This window comes from Bos grunniens, chromosome 7, assembly GCF_055505025.1.
Source record: "Bos grunniens cultivar Pamir isolate PY7600 chromosome 7, Bosgru_T2T1.0, whole genome shotgun sequence".
Taxonomy (NCBI): Eukaryota; Metazoa; Chordata; class Mammalia; order Artiodactyla; family Bovidae; genus Bos; species Bos grunniens.
In genome coordinates, this window is record NC_141171.1 from 99325882 (window position 1) to 99351892 (window position 26011).

The 26011-nt window shown below is 35.0% G+C and overlaps 1 long non-coding RNA gene across 10 annotated transcripts in view; it reads right to left on the reverse strand.

Annotated features, from left to right (window-relative positions):
* LOC147370029 (uncharacterized) overlaps positions 1 to 26011 on the reverse strand; it is a 277352-nt gene that overhangs the window by 216240 nt on the left and 35101 nt on the right. The window contains exon 4 of one of the 10 annotated variants that reach the window (XR_015168331.1): positions 2396 to 2724. The exons of 8 other annotated variants lie outside the window; for them this stretch is intronic. This is a non-coding gene — a long non-coding RNA (uncharacterized LOC147370029). Of the gene's footprint in view, positions 1 to 2395; positions 2725 to 17010; positions 24362 to 26011 lie in introns of those variants that run through there. One more of the 10 variants, XR_015168323.1, reaches the window with a different exon arrangement.

Sequence of the window (26011 nt, forward strand, 5' to 3'; positions counted from 1 at the left end):
CCTTATATGATTTGACCCCAACTAAGACTCTTTTCTCATCTCATACCAAGATTCTACTCTCTTTCTAATCCTGCTACAAAAGCTTTATTTTCAATCTCCATGTGCACTGTAGCATGCTGTATCAAAAAGCAATATTTTTAGATATGTTCCTTCTCCCTGGAGCCCTACTCCCTTCTCTGTTTACTTAACTCTTTTTCATGCTTTAGATCTCAAATCAAGTGTAACATCTTCTGCAAAACCTTTGGTAATTTTCCAGACTTTGTTAGCTTTCTTCTAAGTTAAAATAGTTATCATTTACTTATCTTTTGTTGCAAACAGCACAGTTCCATTATCATATTCATTTTGGAACAGTATTATTTATATCCATTATTTGACTATGAATACTATGAAATAAAACAGTTTCATTTGTTCAGAACTACTTTCAGCTTTGATAAACATGTGTTAGCCTTTCTAACTTAGCAACCAGTGCTTTTGGAATGAGTGAATGAAGCTTAATTTGATGGGTGATGAAGACAAAAAGCATCACTGACCATCACGACTTGGCCTAGTCGCATCAGCTAGGCCTTGGTATTGCAAGGAGCTGACCTGGCACTCATGGGCGGGCCATTCTTCTGTTGGACATAAATAATTTCATAAAATACCAGACAAGGCTACTCTGTAACCATGATGGATCAAAATAAAACCAAGACCACTGTCTAACTGGGTCTGAAAACTGACAAAATAAAGTTTCCTTTCATAAAAATAACCTAACAACCCCCTCACCCTACATAAGATCAGTCACTATTGATGCTCTGCCAGTTCCAAAGTTAGCCTCATACGAGTCATCCCTTCTAGTTATTCGGATTTTGAAACAGCATGAAGTCCACTGGTGCTTTAATCATGATACCACACAGATATATCCATATTTTATTGGTACCAAGCCAAGTTGGCTGGATTTAAAATAGCTAATTAGCTACTTGACTGTACTTACGGTATGAGGGCCAATTATGCAAAGAGTTGACTCATTGGAAGACTCTGATGCTGGGAGGGATTGGGGGCAGGAGGAGAAGGGGACAACAGAGGATGAGATGGCTGGATAGCATCACTGACTCGATGGACGTGAGTCTGAGTGAACTCCAGGAGTTGGTGATGGACAGGGAGGCCTGGCGTGCTGCGATTCATGGGGTTGCAAAGAGTCAGACACGACTGAGCGACTGAACTGAACTGAACTATCTCACTAAGCATAATACAGTTAGGTATTAATTTCAATTCCCCAAATTTGAATAAGGGTAATAGAAATACAATTAAAGAAAAGCAAAGAATCAGAAACAGTATATGAGTAAGAAATCCAGGGTACAGAATATGAATGATATTGTATTTGTGGTTAATATTCTAATAGCAGGAATAGCGCAGCACGTTTACACTCCAGTAACCTCAATAAAAGTCAGAAAATATCGTGGAGGATGGTAATGTTGGCTCTGATGAGGATGAGAACAGATTTGACAGATGTTCAATAAAACATCTGTTACTTAGCTGAGGTCTCTTAAAAAAAAAAAATAGATCAACTTCTAAGATATTTGCATGCATTGAGAACACTAACTGGATAGTAACCTCCTGAGGACAAAAACCACATTTTAGTCCTCATATGGACTAAAGTTGAGCCCCATTACTCATAAATCTAGGCGTCAGTGTAGCTTTTTTTTTTTTTTCACTTTATTTACTTTTTTCCTCTAATATATATTTTATTTTTATTTTTTTATTTTTTAACTTTACAATATTGTATTGGTTTTGCCATATATCAACATGAATCTGCCACAGGTATACACGTGTTCCCCATCCTGAACCCTCCTCCCTCCTCCCTCCCTGTACCATCCTTCTGGGTCGTCCCAGTACACCAGCCCCAAGCATCCAGCATCGTGCATCAAACCTGGACTGGCGACTTGTTTCATATATGATATTATACATGTTTCAATGCCATTCTCCCAAATCATCCCACCCTCTCCCTCTCCCACAGAGTCCAAAAGACTGTTCTATACATCAGTGTCTCTTTTGCTGTCTTGTATACAGGATTATTTTTAGCATCTTTCTAAATTCCATATATATGCGTTAGTATACTGTATTGGTGTTTTTCTTTCTGGCTTACTTCACTCTGTATAATAGGCTCCAGTTTCATCCACCTCATTAGAACTGATTCAAATGTATTCTTTTTAATGGCTGAGTAGTAGTCCATTGTGTATATGTACCACAGCTTTCTTATCCATCCATCTGCTGATGGGCATCTAGGTTGCTTCCATGTCCTGGCTATTATAAACAGTGCTGCGATGAACATTGGGGTACACATGTCTCTTTCCCTTCTGGTTTCCTCAGTGTGTATGCCCAGCAGTGGGATTGCTGGGTCATAAGGCAGTTCTATTTCCAGTTTTTTAAGGAATCTCCACACTGTTCTCCATAGTGGCTGTACTAGTTTGCATTCCCATCAACAGTGTAAGAGGGTTCCCTTTTCTCCACACCCTCTCCAGCATTTATTGCTTGTAGACTTTTGGATCGCAGCCATTCTGACTGGATGAGTTTCAACTAGTTTTAAAATATTCTCTAAAATAGTGACTACTTTTCACTATTAAGAACAAAGTCTGTTTTAGATATTACTTAATATATAAAAATGGTAAAACATAACATTGATCTGTTAATTCTTTCATGAATAGAAGAAAGTAAGATAACCAGGAAAAGTGCAGAGAAGGCACTCATCTGCAACAAGAAAAAATGGATTAAATAAGATTTTTAAAACACAAATAATATCAGATTACATTTTAAAGATAAATCTAGGATGGTTTATCAAAATTTAATGTAAACATGTTTATTTAGAGGTTTAAAAATACTTTAAGTTAGGAATTAAAGAAGAAATTGTAAAAGAATTTCAAACCATCCAGAAATAAATTATAATAAAAGCATTATATCAGAATTTCTGTAACAGAAATGATTTGAATAAAATCTACAGCTCCAAATATTTATATTATGAAAGAAATATGGATGAAAATTAACACAATGGGTTTCCAACCTAAAAAGCTGAGAAAGTAGCAATAGAATAAATGGAAAGAGAGTGAGAAAATAAGATTAAAATCTGTTGAATATAGGCAGCTAGTGTCTAAATATCAAGTTTCAGAAGACTGTTTGCAATATGATATCCAATTTCACAGCCTATTTATAAATACAAATAAAATCTATGTTTGCAGATATATAAGAAATATATATATATAATTTTATATATTGTATATGATCTATGATAAAAATAAAGCATATCCATATAGATAAGGCATATTTATATAAATTTTATATATTTCTATCACCTATATTATATCATACCATATCAATTTTTCATATATATATGATGAAAGTATATATTTTATGCTTGATATATGCATCCTATAATATTATATGCCATAACATATGACATATATGACAAACCATACATTTTTATATATTTTATTATGTATGTATACTATATACACACGTGTATTGTATACACACATGTGTATGTGTATTATATATACACACACATTTTGAAACAAAGGAGTGATAAACAGAAAATTCCAAATTAGTGGCTTCAGAGTAGCCAACCTGTAAATGTTGAGAGTCCAACAGTCAGGCACAAGTTTTTGGTATGATTTTTGATTTTAGACTGGATGCCAGGTAAGATACCTGTAGATATGTATATTATATTCTTAATATAAAACAGTAAAAGAATGCTACACATGCACTGAATGCACTAGGACGTTATTTACTGAAGATTATGACTGATCTACCTCTGAACTCTTAAATTCAATGGAAACATACTATAAATGTCTCTTCAAAGACATTATTTCTGTGTGTGAGAACTTTTGTTCAGAAATGGCGTTTAAATCCACATAAGAGTTTTAACAGCTGATGTGAATGACTGGGTGAATCTCTGACTGGTATCACTCGTTAGTTCATTCACAATTTATAAGAAATATGAGAGCAGATTAAACACGCCTAGATTTCTCAAATGGCTACAACACTGGAGCCCTTTTCTAGTACAGTGCTCCTTACAGGTAATATCCTTTAAATGCATTGTGTTTACTTAAGAAGGATGAATATTAGAGTCTGCTCAAACCCACCACAAGATTTTACTTACTTTTTTTAAAGCATAGTAAATATATTACAAAAAATAAGTCAACTTATTTTTGCTGTTAAAAATCAAAATGAAGTTGTAGTTAGCTCGTCTGAAGGGAAGATACTTATTAACTGCTTTGTAAGGATCAGAAAGGATTCAGTTCCAGGAAGGGAAAGATTTTAATAAGGAAAGATGTGAGATTTTACATGAAAATTTAGACATATGAGACAGTTTGAAAATTTGGGTCTACAACCATATATTTCCACTTATTATCCATTTTATTAAACCATATACTATGGATGTCATTAATTCAAAGGCTTTAATTCACTGGGTTAAAGTTCTATTGGAGCTCACAAAGGTATATTCATTTTGCCAGAAATGGCTATTTTTGTTTGTAAAGCAGTGGTTACTCATATTTTGTATATAGGAGTGTAAGTCTAAGTGACTCAGTTTCCCTGCCCACATCCACAGCACAATTTTTCTGATCCTTTTTTTTTTTTAGGTATTTGATCATCATGCTTACCCTTGCCTTCAACTAAGGAGACTATTGGAGGAAAATATCCATACTGGGAAGAATCAGAAGCTCTGGTAATTCTTTATGTTACAGAATTTTTAAAACTTAATATCATGAAAGATATATTACAAAACTTAATACTAGAAACAGAAAAAGGAAATGATTCAAATAGTTGAAGAAATTAATTACTGAACATTCCAGATACCATTTCACATATTTGCCTGCGAGGGGCAGTAATAATGCTGTCATGATCCCCATTAATGGTTGAGGTGTCTCAAATATTTCAGCTGACAAGTATCAGTGTGATGGGATACATTCTGCTTATCTCAAAATCTGAGTTATATTTTCTTTACAATTTTGTAAACCCAGATATGTACCATGAAAGAAACAAACCAGAGTGCAAACAGGTCAAAAGGTGGAGAAGTCTTTCCCGTGATAGGGAATTTCATCCTAACTGTACCTATTGTGGGACAGTTCAGTTCCAGTTACTCAGTCATGTCCGACTCTTTGAGACCCCATGGACTGCAGCATGCCAGGCCTCCCTGTCCATCACCAACCCCCAGAGTTTACTCTACTCATGTCCATTGAGTCGGTGATGCCATCCAACCATCTCATCCTCTGTCGTCCCCTTCTCCTCCTGCCTTCAATCATTCCCAGCATCAGAGTCTTTTCAATGAGTCAGTTCTTCGCATCAGGTGGCCAAAGTATTGGAGTTTCAGCTTCAGCATCAGTGCTTCCAATGAATATTCAGGACTGATTTCCTTTAGGATGCACTGGTTGGATCTCCTTGCAGTCCAAGGGACTCTCAAGAGTCTTCTCCAACACCACAGTTCCGAAGTATCAATTCTTTGGTGCCCAGCTTTTTTTTTTTATAATCCAACTCTCACATCCATACATGACTAATGGAAAAACCATAGCTTTGACTAGATGGATCTGTTGGCAAAGTAATGTCTCTGATTTTTAATATGCTGTCTAGGTTGGTCATAACTTTTCTTCCATAGAGCAAGCATCTTTTAATTTCATTGCTGCAGTCACCATCTGCAGTGATTTTGGAGCCCAGAAAAATAAAGTCTGTCACTATTTCCACTGTTTCCCCATCTATTACCCATGAAGTAATGGGACCGGATGCCAGGATCTTAGTTTTCTGAATGTTGAGTTTGAAGTCAACTTCTTAAGTTCTTCACTTTCTGCCATAAGGGTGGTGTCATCTGCATATCTGAGGTTATTGATATTTCTCCAAGCAATCTTAATACCAGCTTGTGCTTCCTCCAGCCCAGCGTTTCTCATGATGTACTCTGCATAGAAGTTAAATAAGCATGGTGACAATATACAGCCTTGACGTACTCCTTTTCCTATTTGGACCCAGTCTGTTGTTCCATATCCAGTTCTAACTGTTGCTTCTTGACCTGCATACAGATTTCTCAGGAGGCAGGTCAGGTGGTCTGGTATTCCTTCTCTTTCAGAATTTTCCACAGTTTATTGTGATCCACACAGCCAAAGGCTTTGGCATAGTCCATAAGGCAGAAATAGATGTTTTTCTGGAACTCTCTTACTTTTTCCACGATCCAGTGGATGTTGGCAATTTGATCTGGTTACTCTGCCTTTTCTAAATCCAGCTTGAACATCTGGAAGTTCATGATTCACGTTCTGTTGAAGCCTGGCTTAGAGAATTTTGAGCATCACCTTGCTAGTGTGTGAGATGAGAGCACTTGTGTGGTAGTTTGAGCATTCTTTGGCATTGCCTTTATTAGGGATTGGAATGAAAACTGACTTTTCCAGTCCTGTGGCCACTGCTGGGTTTTCCAAACTTGCTGGCATACTGAGTTCAGCACTTTCACAGCATCATCTTTTATGATTTGAAATAGCTCAACTGAAATTCCATCACCTCGGCTAGGTTTGTTCGTACTGATGCCTCCTAAGGCTCACTTGACTTCACATTCCAGGATGTCTGGCTCTAGGTGACTGATCACACCATCGTGATTATCTGGGTCATGAAGATCTTTTTTGTATAGTTCTTCTGTGTATTCTTACCACTTCTTCTTAATATCTTCTGCTTCTGTTAGATCCAAACAATAGACTGGGAAAGACTAGAGGTCTCTTCAGTGGAAATTTTCATGGGAAGATGGGCACAATAAAGGACAGAAATGGTATGGACAAAATGGTATTCTGGGACAAAAAGTACTAAAACTGATTTTAATTGTCACGGTCTTGCACAAGGAAATCCTTAGGGTTCTGATGCCCACTTGAAGGTTCCCTAAGGAAGTGTGTTTGCCTTTATAAATATCCTTTTTCCTAATTGCTATCAATAACCTCAGATATGCAGATGACACCCCCCTTATGGTAGAAACTGAAGAGGAACTAAAGAGCCTATTGTTGAAGGTGAAACAGGAGAGTGAAAAAGCTGGCATAAAGCTCAACATTCAAAAAACTAAGAGCACAGCATCCAGTCCCATCACTTCATTGCAAATAGATGGGGAAACAGTGGAGACATGAGAGACTTTATTTTCTTGGGCTCCAAAATCACTGCAGATGGTGACTGTAGCCATGAAATTACGATGCTTGCTCCTTGGAAGAAAAGCTATGAAAAACCATGACAGCGCTTTAAAAACCAGAGACATTACTTTGCTGACAAACCTCTGTCTAGTCAAAGCTATGGTTTTTCCAGTAGTCATGTATGGATGTGAGGGTTGGGCGCTGTAGAACTGATGCTTTCCAACTATGGTATTGGAGAAGACTTTTGAGACTCCCTTCGACTGCAAAGAGATCAAACCAGTCAATTCTAAAGGAAATCAACCCTGAATATTTACTGGACACTGATGCTGAAGCTCCAATATTTTGGCAACCTGATGTGAAAAGCCAGCTCATTGGAAAAGATCCTGATGGCTGAAAAAATGGAAAGCAGGAGGAGAAGGAGACGACAAAGGATGAGATGGTTGGATGGCATCACTGTTTCAGTGGATATGAGTTTGAGCAAACTCCAGGAGACAGTGAAGGACAGGCAAGCCTGGCATGCTGCAGTCCATGGGGTTGCAAAGATTCGGACACAACTGAGAAATTGAACAACAACAGTAATTGCTAAACTGATCTATTTAATTTCTAAAGTTAAGTATCTGATTTTAACTCAACATATTTTCCTCTTTATTTCATTCGTTCTATTCTGGTTTATTAAAGGAAAGAAGGGTCCATCTGCCACTTTGTTCTCCTGTCACAGTGCCTGGTTCCTGCTGGCAAATGCTGAAGAATGTTGATTCCTTAAAAGCAAACTGCCAATGTATTTATCATTATGTGCTTGCTCCTAACCCTTCCCCTATGACACTTTGCTCTTTATAGGGAAATGTGCTGCCTTTCATGTTTAATGATTATTACTGTCTATTTTTCTATCTATGTCTAGGGGCAAGTTCAGAGATGATAAAATGAAATATTTGACAAGTCCTGAGTCAAAAGTGCAATATTAATTGAAGTTAAATCATCTTTGACAGCATTCAAAGAAAAGACTAATATTAGCAGTGCTCTTAATGTTTCTTCACTCACACAGTCATGTAAAATATTTATTAAAGGCACCTGAATTTTTTTTTTTTTGCTCTTTAAGTCATTTTGAAGAAAATTGTGCTAGTTAATGGCTATGACAAAAAATTAAAAAAACATCTAACTATTATGTAAGCTCTATATTTGGTTAAACATACATTTCTTCTGATTCTCCTATAAGACAAAATAAGCTAACATTTTTATTATACCCAGTCAGGACTAAGACCACTTTAAAATAACTAAACCAGGTTTCTACTGAAATGACTATAATTGATACATTAATGTATATATCCATTCAACAAATTTTTGTTCCTTTATCAGGTACAATGAGGAATACCCCAGAATAGACATATGATGTATAGACTGCAAAAGACTTAAAAGCTACTCACACATACACATAACACACATGTATGTGTACATGAGTGTGTGTGTGTGTGAAAATGGTAGGATAAATTCAAATGTTTGCATTTACGTATGTATTAAGATCCTGGTGTTCACAGTAAATACAGCAATACATACTAATATATAAAATTCAATAAAGAGTTAGTTCAGAATAGAATAAAAGATCATTTCTAGGTTTTCACTATGAGATAGGTAAGAAGGAAGCCTTTCTGGAAATCTTGTCTCAAGAGAAAGTATTATTCTTTGAATAATAGTTATTTTTTAACAGAAAAACTTGATGATTTATTTTAATCAAAAGTAATGCAATAAAACCCAACATTCCATTCTATGCTTTGCTTCATGGTATCTCCTCATAACAATAGCTTATTTATCAGAATAATTGTATTTGTGTTAAAATTTCACAGAAGGTTTTTGGCCTCTAGTGAATTGTTATTGTTCAGTGGCTCAGTCGTGTCTGACTCTTTGCAACCTCATGGACTGCAGCACGCCAGGCTTCCCTGGCCTTCACCATCTCCTGGAGCTTGCTCAAACTCATGTCCACTGAGCCAGTGATACCATTAACTGATTTCACACAGTTATGAAATTCTAGTGAATTAACTGTATGAAATCCTAGGCCTTACCAACAGTTCCCAAAATAAACATGTCTTTCTCTCAATAGGATAAAAGGAAATATAAATAAAGCTATATAGCAAGTTTGTTTTCTGAATTGCTGGAGAATGATGTTTATGCTTAGTCGCTAAGTCCGGTCTGATTTATGAGATGTTTATGCTTAGGTCAAGTTGAAGCATTTTATGACAGGAAGAGTGTAGGAGAGAGGAAAGGACACTAAGTAATCGTGAACAAAAGAAACAGTATGAGTTGGCTTTTGTGGATTAGGATACATGGATGGAGTCAAAGAGGGAAAAGACAAAGATGTATTAATTTATTCCTGTTCCTTTTCTTCCAAATTGTGTTCTCACCCGCTACCCCGCTCCACCCCACAGCTTCACTCTGACAGCTAGGATAGAGGCTGAGTTTTCATTGTTAATATCTCAAGGAAGTTTGTTTGGCATGTAAACAAACATTCCCGGCACATGGGGCTATAGATCAAAAGGCAATTCATGATTTGGAAAGCACCTTAGCTCGAGTAGTCTTCAGGAAGCAGGTGGATGTTAAAAGCAGTTCAAAAGACAGACTGCAGACCAAACTAATAAGTAACTGCAGAAGGCAAAATAAGTTAAATGCTATGATGTTTCCTCTAATCGGAACCTGCAGAGGCAGCATCTAATCTCAGTGTCTTATGATTACAGTATACGGTTCTAAATTGAATAATTCACAAACACTAACATTAACCAATAATGTATGCCCTCCTTCTCCATTAGTAGGCTGTACATCTGGCTGCATTACAAGAAGCCAATATAGACATCCATGTCGTAAGATTACTGATAGCCTTGTCTTGTTTACAGATGGACCATCGATCAGGTTCAACCTTTAGGTCCACAGAGTGACTCATATTAGTAAATACCATTTGCCGACACAGTGTTTAACAAGGTAAATATACACTTTAAAAGTAAAGGGAAAGTGAGCTAAAAGGCTGACCATTTTAAAAAGGCTTATAAGAAATTTATGTTCCATCAGTATATGAATGTTCTTTGTTGTGTATTTTAGTCATTTCAACATCTGAACTATCAAGAATATCTTGAATTATCTCATGAATCTCAAGCTTTAAATTTTTGTTTATCATATCTTAGCCTTAACAATATATTCAAAATATTAATAAGAAACAAATGTCCAGTAACCAGTGCTTTCAACTTGTGTTGATAAATGACAGGAAAGATGAAGAAAGTGTGATGTATAAGTTGGCATGCTCAGTCTTTTTACTGTTGCTGCTAATGTATGGTATCTGTCCAATTTAACTGTTTGCTTGCTTATTTTGTTTTGATTTTAATACAAGTTTTTCCATATCTCAGTGTGTTTTAAAATGTTAAGGTTTGTTAATTTCAGACAACTGCAAAAAAACAACAAAAAATCAATGCAAAGCTTTTCTCTCTCCACATATATTTGCATTTTTAGTGATATACTTTTTGTATATCACTAATTTGTATATCACTAATTTGTATATTACTAATTACTACACTACAAATCTAATTTGATTCTTTGATTTTGGATTATTTCAGTCAATATTTGCTATTTTCAAACAGAAGGAAAAAAAAGTTTTGAGAGCCTCTGTTACTGTTGTTCACTTGCTAAGTTATGTCTGACTATTTGTGACCCCATGGACTGCAGCAAACCAGGCTTCCCTGTCCTTCACCATCTCCCAGAGTTTGCTCAGACTCATGTTCATTGAGTCAGTGATGCCATCCAAATATCTCATCCTTTGTCACGCCCTTCTTCTCCTGCTGTCAATCCTTCCCAGCATCAGTCTTTTCTAAAGAGTCGGTTGTTTGCATCATGTGGTCAAAGTATTGAAGCTTCAGCTTCAGAATCAGTCCTTCCAATGAATATTCTGGGTTGATTTCCTAGAAGATTGACTGATTTAATCTCCTTGCTGTCCAAGGGACTCTCAAGAGGCTTCTCCAGGACCACAATTTGAAAGCATCAGTTCTTCAATGCTCAGCTTTCTTCATGGTACAACTCTCATATCCTTACATCACTACTGGAAAAATCTATACCTTTGACCATACAAACTCTAAATTTTGACATGAAGATGTACACACACACACATACATACATACACACACACACACACTTGTGAAAACATTCTCTCAATAGGATAAAAGAAAATATGAATGAAGCTAGATATCAACTTTGTTATTTTGAATTGCTGGAGAGTGATGTTAATGCCAAGGTCAAGATGAAGCATTTATGAGAGGAAGAGTGTAGGAGAGAGGAAAGTACACCAAGTAATTGAGAACAAAGGACGTGATAGGAGTTGGCTTTTGTGGATAAAGATACATGGATGGAGTCAAAGCGGAAAAAGATAAATGTGCTACAGATAAAGATGTATGTGTTTGATGAACATAGATGTAGAAATTCAGAATAATATATTAGTAAACTGAATTCCACAATGTAAAAAGGGTCATAAACTACAATCGAGTTAGATTTATTCCAAGGTCACAAGGATGATATAACATTTGCAAGTCAATTAATGTGAAATACCACATGAACAAAAGGAAAAGGGTAAAAATTACGAAGTTTTCAATAGTCTCAGAAAAAGCCTTTGACAAAGTTCAACATCCATCCATGTTAAAAACCAGTAAAAGTGTATAAGGAAAAAACATATCTCAACATAATAAATCCCATTTATAACAAATCTAGAACCAACACGAATACTTAGTGATGAAAAGCTGAAAGCCTTCCACTAAATTTAGGAAAAAGACAACAATGCTCACTCTTGTCACTTTCATTTAACATAGTATTGGAAGTCTTAGCCACAGCAATCAGACAAAAATAAAGGCAAACAAATTAGAAGAGAAGAGGTAAAGCTGTCACTATTTGGAGATGACGTGATAGTTTATGGAGAAAACCCTAACATCTCCAGGCCAAAACTACTAGAACTGATAAATGAATTCAATAAATTTGCTATATACAAGAATAACAGACAGAAACTTATTTATACACTGTAACAATTAACTATCAAAATGAGAAAATAAAAAAAAAAAATTTTTTAAAATCACACTGAAAAGACTACAATACCTAGGAATAAACTTAACCAAAGAGGTGAAAAACTTATGCTCTGAAAACTATAATACAGTGATGTAGGAAACTGAAGATGATACAAAGAAATGGGATCCAAAGTAATCATGCTATCCAAAGCAATCTATAGATTTAATACAATCCCTATCAGAATATCCATGACATTTTTCACAGAACCAGAACCATTAATCCACAACTTCTTATGGAACCATAAAAGACTCTGAATTGCCAAAGAAATCTTGACCATCCCCCCAGAAAACAAAGCTGGAGGTTTCACTCTCCCAGACTTCAGACTACGCTACAAAACTACAGTAATCAAAACAGCATGATCCTGATGCAAAATCAGACACATAGATAAGGGAACAGAATACAGAACCCAAAAATAAACCCGTGAATCTATGGAAAATTAGTCTACAGCAAAGGAGACAATATATAATGGAGAACTGAGAGCCTCTTTAACAAATGGTGCCAGGAAAACTGGACAGCTATATATTAATCAATGAAATTAGAACATTTCCTTATACCATATACAAATAAAATGTATCAACAACCTAAATGATTGACCTGAGGTCACAAAAATCTTTAGACAAGTTTATAGATGATCACTCTTGGACATAAACTGTAGCTTTTTAAAATTTTTTCTCCTAGGACAAAAGATGTGAAAACAGAAGTTAGAAAATGAGACCTATGTAAACTTCCAAGTTTAACTTTACACAGCTAAGAAAGCCATCAGCAAAATGAAAAACATATGGAATGGGAGATAATATTTATAAATGATGTAACAGATTCATGTCCAAAACATATGGATAGCTCATACTACTATATGATACTAATATCAAAAAATAAACATCCCGTTAAAGACCTCAATGTGAGATCAGACACTGCAAAACTGCTAGAAGAAAACACAGGCAGAACATACTGTGACATAAATTGCAGCAGTATCTTTTTTGATCTATCTCCCAGAATAATGGAAATAATACCAAAATAAACAAATGGGACCTACTTAAACTCAAAAGCTTTCACATAGCAAAGGAAACAAACAAAATGAAAAGACAACCCACAGACTGGGAGAATATATTTGCAAATGATGTGACTGACAAGGGATTAGTTTCTAAAATTTACAAATAGCTCATGATGTTTAACAGCATCCAACAAACAACACACTCCAAAAATGGGCAGATGGACTCAACAGACATTCTCCAAAGAAGGCATACAGATGGCCAATAGGCACATGAAAAGATGTTCGACAACACTATTTTTAGAGAAATGCAAATCAAAATTACAATGAGGTAGCACCTCACACTAGCCAGAATGACTATCATCAAAAAATCCACAAAAAACAAATGCTGGATAGGGTGCAGTGAGAAGGGAACCTTCCTACACTGTTGATGGGAGTGTAAATTGGTACAGTGACTATGAGACCAGTATTAGGGTTCCTTACAAAACACCAAATAGAGCTACCTTCTGACCCTGTGGTCCCACTCCTGGGCATATCATCTGGAGAAAAACATGATCCAAAAGACACATGGACCCCAATCTTCACTGAAGCACTATTTACAACAGTGAAGACTTGAAAGCAAACTAAATGTCCATTAACAGAGGGATAGACAAAGACATGTGGTGCATATATTCAAGGGAAGAATATTCAGCCATTAAAACGAATGACATAATGTCAGCTGCAGCAACATGGATGAACCTAGAGAGTCTCATACTGAAGGAAATAAGTCAGACAAAGGAGGGGAAATATTGTATGACATCTCTCACATGTGGCATCTACAAAGAAAGGTTACAAATGTACAAAAACAGATTCACAGACTTTGTGAACGAGCTTATAGTTGCTGGTGGGAAGGATGGGGAAGAAGGATAGTTAGGGAGTTTGGGATGGACATGTACACACTGCTGTATTTGAAGTGGATAACTGACAAGGACCTACTGAGTCATGGAACTCTGCTCAATGTTTTGTGGCAGTCTGGGTGGGGGGAGTCCGAGGAGAATGGATACATGTATATGTATGGATAGGTCTCTTTGTTGTTCACCTGAAACCATCACAACATTGTTTGTTAATCAGCTATACCTCAATACCAAACAAAAAGTTAAAAAATAAATATTCCAATCAAAAATGGCGTAAGACCACATATCAAAATGATATATGCACCCTAATGTCCGTAGCTGCGTTATTTGTAATAGCCCATGTATTGAAGCGACCCAATGGTCCATTAACAGATAAATAGGCAAAGAAGTGGTTTATATATGCAGTGGAATATGAGTCAGCCACAAAGAAAGAATGAAATTATTAATTTGGAACAGTGTGGATGGATCTAGAGAGTATTAGGCTTAGTGAAATAAATCAGAGAGAGAGAAAGAAACTAAATCTAAAAATGTGTAGAATCTAAAAAATAATAATATGTTTTTGTTGTTTAGTCACTCAGTAATGTCCTACTCTTTGTGACCCCCATTAACTACAGCATGCCAGGTTTCTCTGCCCTTCATTGTCTCCCAGAGTTTGCTCAAGTTCATGTCCATTGAGTCAGTTATGCCATCAACTGTCTCATCCTCTGTTGATCCCTTCCCTCCTGCCTTCAACCTTTCCCAGCATCAGGGTCTTTTCCAATGAGTCGGATTTTCACATCAGGAGGCCAGAATATTGGCATTTCAACATCAGTCCTTCCAATGAATATTCAAGGTTGATTTCCTTTAGGATTGACTGGTTTGATCTCCTTGTTGTTCAAAGGATTCTCAAGAGTCTTCTCCAACACCACAGTTCAAAAGCAGAAATTATTTGGAACTCAGCCTTCTTTATAGTTGAACTTTCACATCGATACATGACTACTGGAAAAACCATAGCTTTGACTACACTTTTGTCAGCAAAGTGATGTCTCAACTTTTTAATATGCTATCTAGGTTTGTCATAACTTTTATTCTAAGAAGCAAGCACCTTTTAACTTCATGGTTGCAGTCACTGTCCACAGAGAGGAAAATAAATTCTGTCACTATTTCCACTTTTTACCCATCTATATGCCATGAAGCTATGGGACTGGATGCCATGATCTTAGTTTTTTGAATGTTGAGTTTTAAGGCAGCTTTTTCACTCTCCTATTTCACCTTCAACAAGAAGCTCTTTAGTTCTTCTTTGCTTCCTGCCATTATGGTGGTATCGTCTATATATCTGAGATTGTTGATATTTCCCCCAGAAGTCTTGATTCCAGCTTGTGATTCATCCAGCCTGGTATTTCACATGATTTACTCTGAATAGAAGTTAAATAAGCAGAGTGAGAATATATAGCCTTGACCGACTCCTTTCCCAATTTTGAATCAGTCCATTGTTCCATGACCCGTTGCAACTATTGTTTCTTGACCTGCATACAAGCTTCTCAGGAGGCAAGCAATCTGGTATTCCCATTTCTTTACAAATTTTCCACAGTTTGTTGTGATTCACAGAGTCAAAGGCTTTAGCATAGTCAATGAAGCAGAAGTAGATGTTTTTTCTGAAATTCTATTGCTTTTTCTATGATCTAATGAATGTTAACAATCTGATCTCTGGTTCCTCTTAATTTAAATGAATATATTTGCAAAATAGAAAAAGACTCACATATATAGAAAGCAAAACAGTGTTTACCAAAAGGAAAATAGAATGAAGTACAGTCAAATTAATGCTATGAGAATAAGAGCTATAAACTACTATGTATAAAATATATAAGCAACAGAGATATATTGTATAACACAAGAAATTATAGCCAATATCATGTAACAATTTTTAATGAATGAAAAGAATATAGTTTATTATAAACTTTTAGCTAAGAAAGTCTATAAACTATAGTACTATAATAAAAATGCACATTTTATATGGAAAATTGCCTAATTAATTTTGGCTGTAAATACAAGGTTTAGAGATACTGATACTTGATATATATTTACAGAATAGTTATTGAAACAAAATGTTCTGCAAAGATTTTTGTTTTAGTGTATTCTAGCAGTTTTTAATTATAACTATGTTGTATAGCAACAGCAAGTTATTATTATTTACTTACAGAATCAAAAAAAAGGCACAGCATAACTAAGATAAAAACTCTGCATAAGATACATTTACAGTTAAGAAAATCAGTGCATATGGTGCACTTCAATTTGAAAAATACTAAGCATTAAGTTTTGAGAAATTGACATTTATTTGATAAATTCACAGAGGAAGGACAGATATTTGAGGCAACAAGAACAACATACTTGTAACTTTTAATGGACTATAATCTGTAAAATGCTGAATCACTATGCTGTACATCTAAAACATAAAATATTGCAAATCAACTATACTCCAAAAATATTTTAATTAATAATTAACACCAATACAGTATACTAATGCATATATATGGAATTTAGAAAGATGGTAATGATAACCCTATCTATGCAAGACAGCAAAAGAGGCACAGATGTATAGAACAGTCTTTTGGACTCTGTGAAAGAGGGAGAGGGTGGGATGATTTGGGAAAATGGCATTGACAGTGTACAATATCATATAAGAAACGAATTGCCAGTCCAGGTTCGATGCAGGATACAGGATGCTTGGGGCTGGTGCACTGGGATGACCCAGAGGGATGGTATGGGGAGGGAGGTGGAAGAGGGGTTCAGAATGGGGAACACATGTACACCCATGACGGATTCATGTTGATGTATGGCAAAACCAATACAATAAAGTAATTAGCCTCCAATAAGAAAGAAAAATATTATTTCAATCCTGAGCATTTTGAATAAAATCCTCATTATTTAAGAATAAATATTTAACTCCTTATGTCCATTTAAATATTTCCTTCTTTAAGGCAGGGGTCCACAACCTCCCAGACCAGACCAGTATCTCTTATCAGATTAGAAGCAGTATTAGATTAGAAATGAAGCGCACAATAAATGAAATGCACTTAACTCATCCTGAAACCATCCTTCCCACCCCAGCCTGTGGAAAAACTGTCTTCCATCAAATTGGTCCCTGGTGCCAAAAAAAGTTTGGGGACTGCTGGTTTAAGACCTACATCCTATATAAAGAAAGTACTTGAGATTATACTAGCAATTACAATCTAGCTTTTACTAGTGTCTTGTTCTTGAATATGTAAATACACTTCCTATCCTCCCATAAGATGAGTAAAATAATTCTTTTGGATAGTAAGAGCTTGACAACCATGGCCATTTACTTAGTCCAAAATATATTTGAACACATATAACATGCCAGGCACTGCATCAGGCACTGCATTTACAGTGATAAAAAATAACCAACATTGTCCTTATTCCTTCACATTTAAATATGAGATTCATATTATGTTAGTTAAATATTCTGAAATGAAACGGAAGATAACAAAATAACTACTGTGATTTTCCTACATTGTAATCTATCAATGGATTTCTCCATTAATAGCAACTGAAATATTTATAGTTGTCACTGTGGTTCTGACTTCTACTACAAAGAATTATTCCATTTCTTGCAAAACCTTACACTGAAAACAGGAAATGATAAAATGTATGATCAGTTCCTCATGTAAAGCTGAATTTTAATATATCCTATGTTCCTTTTAATGATATAATTATGAAGGAGGTTTTTCTTTTAAAAAAACTACATAAATTATACAGTCCAGAGACATTTTGCTTGTAATCTAATCTGTTCTAGATTTAAAAAATCACACTTACATCATACAATGATAAAACAACTCACTTCTTATGCAGATTTATTTTATGTATTAAACATGAGAGAACACAGTCATTTGTAGGTGTAAGAAGAGTTCTAGAAAAGGCTAATTTTAGATACATTGCCAGGAAATTTGTACTTACCAAAACTGAGTTCCTACAAGGGCTAAACATATTAGAAGCTATGGTTTTAGAGCTAGCTATGTAGACTGAAATCCTCTTGAAACTGTTCTGGTTGTAACAAGAGCTCTTTTACTATTTGTTTATAAAGGATAAGAAGTATCACTCTATATTTAAAATCTATAAGACTGATTACTTTTTTTTTTTTTTTTTTAAGGAGGCTATCAAAGTTACTGGAGAAGGAAATGACAACCCAGTTCAGAATCTTAGCCTGGAAAATTCCAAGGACAGAGGAGCCTGGTGGGGGAGCTATAGTCCAGAGCGTCTCAACATCCACGGAGACTGAGCCACTGAGAACACAGACATCAAAGCTATACATTTTCACTTACTCAGTTTAGATAGACGTGAAGAATTTTGAAAGAGTACCCAGGAAGAAATGTCTATATAAAAATAAGACAACTAGGTCCTTATGGTCTTTTGTTTTATATTTAGTTAAAACATTAGGAAAACCATTAAAATAAATTTAAAGTCTTTATGAAATTATAAATGTCTCTTCATAGTGCTTCAAGGGCATAATCTCCCAAAAAGTGAGAAAAGTGCAAAGGACTTTATAACCGTTTCTCCAAAGGCTCCTTATTTGCTAAGATGTTTGCAGATTTTAATACAAACACATAAACAATGTAATATCACAATTTATAGTATTCTTTACAACTTTCCTTCTTTATACTCTACTGATTGAATCTTTTTGGTAGGAATGTATATTCCCAGTGGGTTATAAGAATTAGACATATACTTTTGCTATTTTTATAAAAATAGCAAATATAAATAAATATATAAATAGCAATATAAACAAATATAAATAGCAATATAGTTCAAAATATAAACAAATATAAATAGCAATATAGTTCAAATTTTAAGTTATTTAATAGTTTTTTAAAGAACTATCAGGATAATTCTATTTTTCTGCACTTTTAAAAATAATTCTAATCAACATAAGGACAGAGATGTTTATATAACACAAAGAAGAAGGAGGAGGAGAAAGAAGTAGAAGACATAAAAGGAGAAAGAAAAAGAAAACAAACACATATAGGTAAACTTAGCAAAAGAGCTGCCAAACTTGTATAAGAAAACTATAAAACACTTGAAGAGAGAGGTGAAAAAAATGGAAATGGATTCCAAGTTCTTGCAAGGGAAGAGCAAACAACTTAAAGATGTAACAATGGCAATCTCAATAAAGATGGCATTGATTGTGTTTGTTCTTTTTTTAGCTGGACAAGATGATAAACTATCACATTTGAAAAAGTAAAAGTGAAAAGCAAGACTAGCCAGGAAAACACTAACAAAATAAGAAGATAGAGGGAAGTGAGGGCACAGCTCTGCCATTCAAGGAGTCTGTTATATAAATTATCAGATAAGTTGTTGTTAAGAATAGAAAACCTGAAATTAAAACAAAAATGAAAATTCAGTAATTTGATACACAAGGGTATCATCTTAAGTTGGAAAATATGCTTCATTTTTAATAGAAAGTTTGGGAAGGACTAGTCATGAAAAATGAAAGTAGTTATACGAAGCATCACATAAGACATAGTCAAATGTATAAGAAATTTAAACATAAAAAAAGGAAATATACAAGTAGTAGTATTTGAGTAAATAACTATGCTTCAGAACTGACAAAAACTTTAACTATTATTACAAATCAGAAAGTGATCACAAATGTATGATTACAAATCATTACAAGAAAGTAAATGCTGACACATTTAACTTCTGACTATATGAAGAATAAGACAAAATCAAACCACTATATATGACAAATCAAACCACCATGAATAAAATTTTTAAATGACTAATTGGGAAAACAACATTCCTGATTTATATTCCCATTTAATACATACATATCTTCTAAAAATAGAAACTAAGTGAGCCAACAATTATCCTGGAGAATTGGCTAGAGATTTGCAGATAACGGCTCCAAAAGAAAAACAAATAGCTCTTAACCATATGAAAACATGGTTAATTTCCTTATAAAATATGAAAAATTAACTATGAATACATTAGAATACCAAGTCTTTGCTATCAGAATGGTAGGATCCAAGAGTTTGATAGCACTCCATTGCCAAGATTATGAAATGTTAAATGGTACAACCCTATAGAAAGAAATCTGCCTGCCAACATTTAGCAAAATCCCATAAATATTTTACCCTTTAAGTCAGCAGTAATACTTCTAGTAATTTTTACAAAGTTATATTTTGTAAAATATTCATTAACATTTTTATAATGGCAACATTCTAGAAACATAGACATCTAAATGTCTGCCAGCAGGAAACTAGTTAAATGAGATATGGTTTATCTACATAATGGAAATTATTCAGATGTAAAAGGAATGCGGAACACTTTATGCAAAGTAGATCACAAGAATACTAAGTGAGAAAGCAGGATGAAGAAAAAAGGTGTATATTATGCCACTATTTTTATAATATTTTATGCTAACATGAACCTAGGAAAGGGGTAATATATAATAGATGTATATACATATTTGCTTTCATTAGGTTAACAGTGGAAAACTGAAGCATGATCAACAAAATTATCGTAAGGTTTAGCAGGATATGGATAACAAAGACACTGGAATTTGAAAATTTACTATGACTTTGGTCTCATCTCAATATTTTATACAATTATAAAACAAGATTGCATTTAAAAGCCATCTCTAACAATAGCTAAATGAAGCAAATGACCTTAGCTGTGTCTCAGTGGTAGGTTTACAACACAGAAAACAACTATTCCAAATGGCTTTCAGCGCAGATATTCGTTTGTAAGTTCCCGTTGGTTTATATCCTAGACACAACACACAGCATAATAATGGGCAGACAGAGACAGAGAAACTTAAATTGTTTTCAGTAATCATATTATTGGTGGCCCACTTTCTCTCTTGAAATTAAAACAGGGTTTGTAATAGAATCATGCTTTTGGTTTATTGCGTCAAGTGACAAATCCTGGGGCTGCTACATTTTTGTGTCAAGAACAAAGCCACACAAAAGGTCCAAGTGAAGTTCACGCTCATAGCAGACAGAAAGCAAATGGAGCAGGACTCCGAAATGCCAAGAACACTGGTATGTCACCAGAAGTTCTAAGTATTTGTCTGTTTGATCACTTCAATTTCACGTCCTTAAGCTTCGTACCTTAATGTTCCTAAAGTCTGTTTTTACTCATTTTAACATGATGAAATTTACCTTATCTACGTCAATAAATTGTACGAAAATAAATGAGAAAATGCCTCAAAGTTCTTGGAAAATGGTTTGCTTTTAACACATACGATGCCTTTACTAATGAAATGGATAACAAAGCCAAAAGTGGATAACAGAATGAATGTATGTATCCATATATGTATATGAATTAATCTGTGACAATTAATTGTTTTTTCAGATGAGAAAGCTAATGTGACAATTCTTTCTGGAAACATTTTTTTTGGATTTGAACCACAAGATTTAGACCCCATATAAGTTAAAATACAAAATAGCATTATTCAATACTATTACTAATAGAACAATAAATCTGCAGTGCCTCAAGACTCATCCTGATAAACCAGAGATTATATCCTACGTACAAAATTCTGATAGATTAGTAATTGTTTTAAGGGCTAGTCCCCAAATCAGTGCCTGTCTCCTCAGCAAGGTGTTTGCTACTCTAATCTCTGCTAAAGTGCTTTTATATGGACTGTGCTTTGAATATCAAACAGTTCACATACAGTTTTGTTTCAAATTGGTTTGTTTCAATGCATATATATACACACATATATAATTACATGTGCCTGTCTTGTCAAGCTACATGTGATTACAACTTTTAAGCTGTCATCTTCTAAAGAGGGTTTTATTTTCTCCTCTTATAAAACTTTCAATAGCTAAGCTTTAAAGATTTTTGTTGTGATCTTAAAAAAGTTATGTCTGTGTGTATATATATACACACATATACATATATATATATATATATATTTCTCTTTACCAATTACCTTTCTATTGATTTCCATTTAAATATCAGAGCACCATGCTCTGAGCATGGTGAAATATTTTAGATAGCTTTTATTTACATCTTATTCTAAGTGATTCTAATAAGGAGTCAAAGATTTAAATCCCATAGCTAAGTTATTGATTCTTAACCCTATGACTCTTGAGAGTCCCTTGGACTGCAAGGAGATCCAACCAGTCCATCCTAAAGGAGATCAGTCCTGGGTGTTCATTAGAAGGACTGATGCTAAAGCTGAAACTCCAATACTTTGGCTACCTCATGTGAAGAGCTGACTCATTGGAAAAGACCCTGATGCTGGGAGGGATCGGGGGCAGGAGGAGAAGGGGACAATAGAGGATGAGATGACTGGATGGCATCACCGACTCGACGGACATCAGTTTGAGTGAACTCTGGAAGTTGGTGATGGACAGTGAGGCCTGGTGTGCTGTGATTCATGGGGTCACAAACAGTCAGACACGACTGAGTGACTGAACCCTATGATAGTATAAAATTTTGCCTTGTATCTTTAAGAAAATTTATCCTTTCTATAATGATGAACTACCAGCATTATTTACTTATATCTAAAAAATAAAATAATTTTCCTTCCATGTGAATTCATACTATATATTTCTGACAGTTTGAATTCTTTCTCAGATATTTATTAATACAACTCCATTGTAGCTTTTTAAATAGTATTCATAAAATAGCTTTATTTCCTTAAAATTTATAACTTATTAGTGTCAAAAAGTTACATATGTGCATTAGATCATATTATTAAACTGAATACATCTATAGTATTCCTTCTCTTTATAAATTTGCATCACACTCTTTGTGATGTCAAATATACTCATTGAGGTATATCATGTAAAGTGAAGATTTGCATTTATACTTTGATAAGGAATGTATAAAATTAACTTAAAAGTGTGGGGATGATCTTGGATATGAAAATACAAAGTGTTATTACATTAACCAATGAAGTGAAGTGTTAGTCACTCAGTTGTGTCTGACTCTTTGTGACCCCATGGACTGTAGCCCACCAACTCTTCTGTTCATGGACTTCCCCAATCAAGAATACTGGAGTGGGTTGTCATTCCCTTCTCCAGGGGATCTTCCCAACCCAGAGATCAAACCCAGGTCTCCCGCATTTGCATTGCAGACAGACTTTTTACCGACTGAGCCACCAGGGAAGCACATTAACCCATAATATGTTAATAAGTAGTAGTTATTTTTAGTGTTATAATTTAATCCATTCTCCTGATAGCAACCCTGGTATCACACACAGAGAACTAGACTTGCAGCTAGAAGATGAGGACTAGAGTGTATTCTTCCCTTTACTAACTCTGATTTGAGATACATGACAATGTCTCTGAGCCTGATATCTGACATATGAAAAAAAAAGGACCACAGGAAAATTATGAAATTGAGCATTCCTCAGAAACCTCATATAAAGTAACAGTATAAAGGAGACAATATAAATTGATTAATACACATATTCATGTATCTACCTGAGTAATCACTGGGCCTCAGTAACATGCAACTCATATGAAGAAAATTAGTTGGTGATGGACAGGGAAACCTGGGGTGCTGCAGTCCACGGGGTCACAAAGTGTCGGACACGACTGAGTGAGTGAACTGAACTGAAATATGTCTTATGTCAAATAAGTAAGACAAAAGACTCACTCATTGGATTTATGTTATTAACATCATGCAAAGCAGCTGGTCTGATGGAACAATGAAATGACCTATTGAAAATTCCATAGCTGTGCCAGCTAGGAGACAACACTACAAAGCTGAGGTCTCCTACCTACTGTTCTACATGCTTTGACCACTGATCAGTATACAGTGCTCTTTCATCTACAGCCAGAATGTAGGTCCAGGTAATGCCTAAGGGATATAAAAAGGAATTCTGCTTCTCATTATTAAACCTAATGTCCTCTGTATAGCATTCTGATTTCTTTTTGCTTCACTTAGGGCTCTACTGTTTCAGAGAAATGCTCCCTCCAGGAAATGTAGCAATGGTTATACGGAAAATCAACACTACCCCTTTGCTGTTCCCAGTGGTAAAGGTAATAGAAATCTACAGAAATCATTAGAGGAAAAGTACTGAGAGCTGAGATCCCAAATAATCTTATTTAATAGATGAAGGCTACAGATACAACTAAGGTTATTTATCAGCTGACTCCGAGATGGGGAGAGTTATCCTAGATTATCTTGTTGGGCCCAATGTAACCATGAGGGTTCTTGTAAATGGAAGAATGAGGCTAAAGAGCTAGAGTCAAAGACAAAGATGCTGTGCTGCTAGCATTGCAGGAGGAGGAAGAGGTCTTGAGTCAAGGAAAGCAGGTGGTCTCTAAAAGCTGAAAAATGCAAGGAAATTGATTATTTTCTACACCTTCTATAGAAGGAACCCAATCCTTCTGACATCTTGCTTTTAGCCAGTGAGACCCATTTCAGATTTCTGACCTCCAAAGAGGTAAGATAATTATTTTTTTTTTTATTGTTTTAAGTCACTAAAGTTTTGATAATTTGTCAACAGCAACAAAAAAAAAACTAATAAATGCATAAAATTGTTGCTTTTCAGCCAAAACGGCTGATGAGCAAATTAATGCAGTTTAAGCTATAGATGACAACTGATTTTCAAAAATCCACTAATAGACAGTTACTTGAGCATCTGTTCCCATTTTACCTTTATGTATTTAACTTGCCTCTCCCTTTTTATGTAACCACAATTGTAATATTGGGCAACTGTGTGATTTACTGATGCTTGATATTTGACAGAGAGTCGGTCAAAAATGTAGACCTAAGTATTTCCGAGGTAAGGTGAATGATACATGGGGCAGGCTGATTTTCTCAAAACATTGATCCCCATCCCTATTATTTTCAGTGATATGAGGTCTTATGGTATTAAGTAGAAGATTTTAAATAGTACTTAAAATTGCAATCAGAGTGAAATCTTGCCTTTTTTTCCTCCTGCAAACCTTATTCATTATGTCCACCAAGGAGCTAGGATTGGGGATATATAGTCTTAGCTCCCATAATGTCTTATTAGACATCATAATATCAAAGGAATTTTATAAATGCCTGGAGACTTTTCTAAATTTTCTAAATGCGAAGAGAATCTTCTGAAAGCCTCCCAGCCAGGCTGGTTTCTGATTTCTTTCAAAGTATTCCCATGATCTCCAAGGGCCACAAACTCTGAAATGTATATCCAGAAGCATAGAGCTAACTTTTAAGAATCCTTTGATGTGTTTATGTGTAGTCAATACTCAGGTCATTTAAATCAACCTTTACTTGCACAAAGTCAGGAGGACTTTTGGACTGCAGTTATAATATTTCTGCATTGCTATTTTAATTAACCAGCTTACACTATGAAAAAATTTTCTAAATATTTTTTAATTACAAGGGTATGTGTCTTTTGCATTTTTCTAAATTTTCAAATAGATACATCTAAAGAAAAACTGAGACTTTCAAGACACATATATATATATATATACATATATATACACATATATATATGTATATATATGGAAAGAAAAACAGCAGAAGGGAAGAATATTTCAAGTATTTTGAGCATAATTCTGGCCATTTCTGCTATGGAATTTTAATTTCTTTAAGCGTGTGAACACAGTTTTTCTGTCAGCTCTTAAACACAAGAATATGGGAATAACACTCCTCCCCCTTCCAAAAAAAAAAAAAAACAATCACATGAACTCATCACAGTACACTATTCAAGATGTTCTTAGTACTCAGTATCTCAAGATGAAGGGGTTTGTATGAGTTAAAATAGCTTTAAAAACGTACGTGCGTGCATGCTGTCCCTCAGCTGTGTGTGACCCTTTGTGACTCCGTGGACTGTAGCCCGCCAGGCTCCTCTGTCCATGGGACTTCCCAGGCAAGAATACTGCAGTGGGTTACTGTATCCTCCTCCATGGGATCTTCTGACCCAGGAATCAAACCCACATCTCTGATGTCTCCTGCACTGGGCAGGAGGATTCTTTACCACTGCA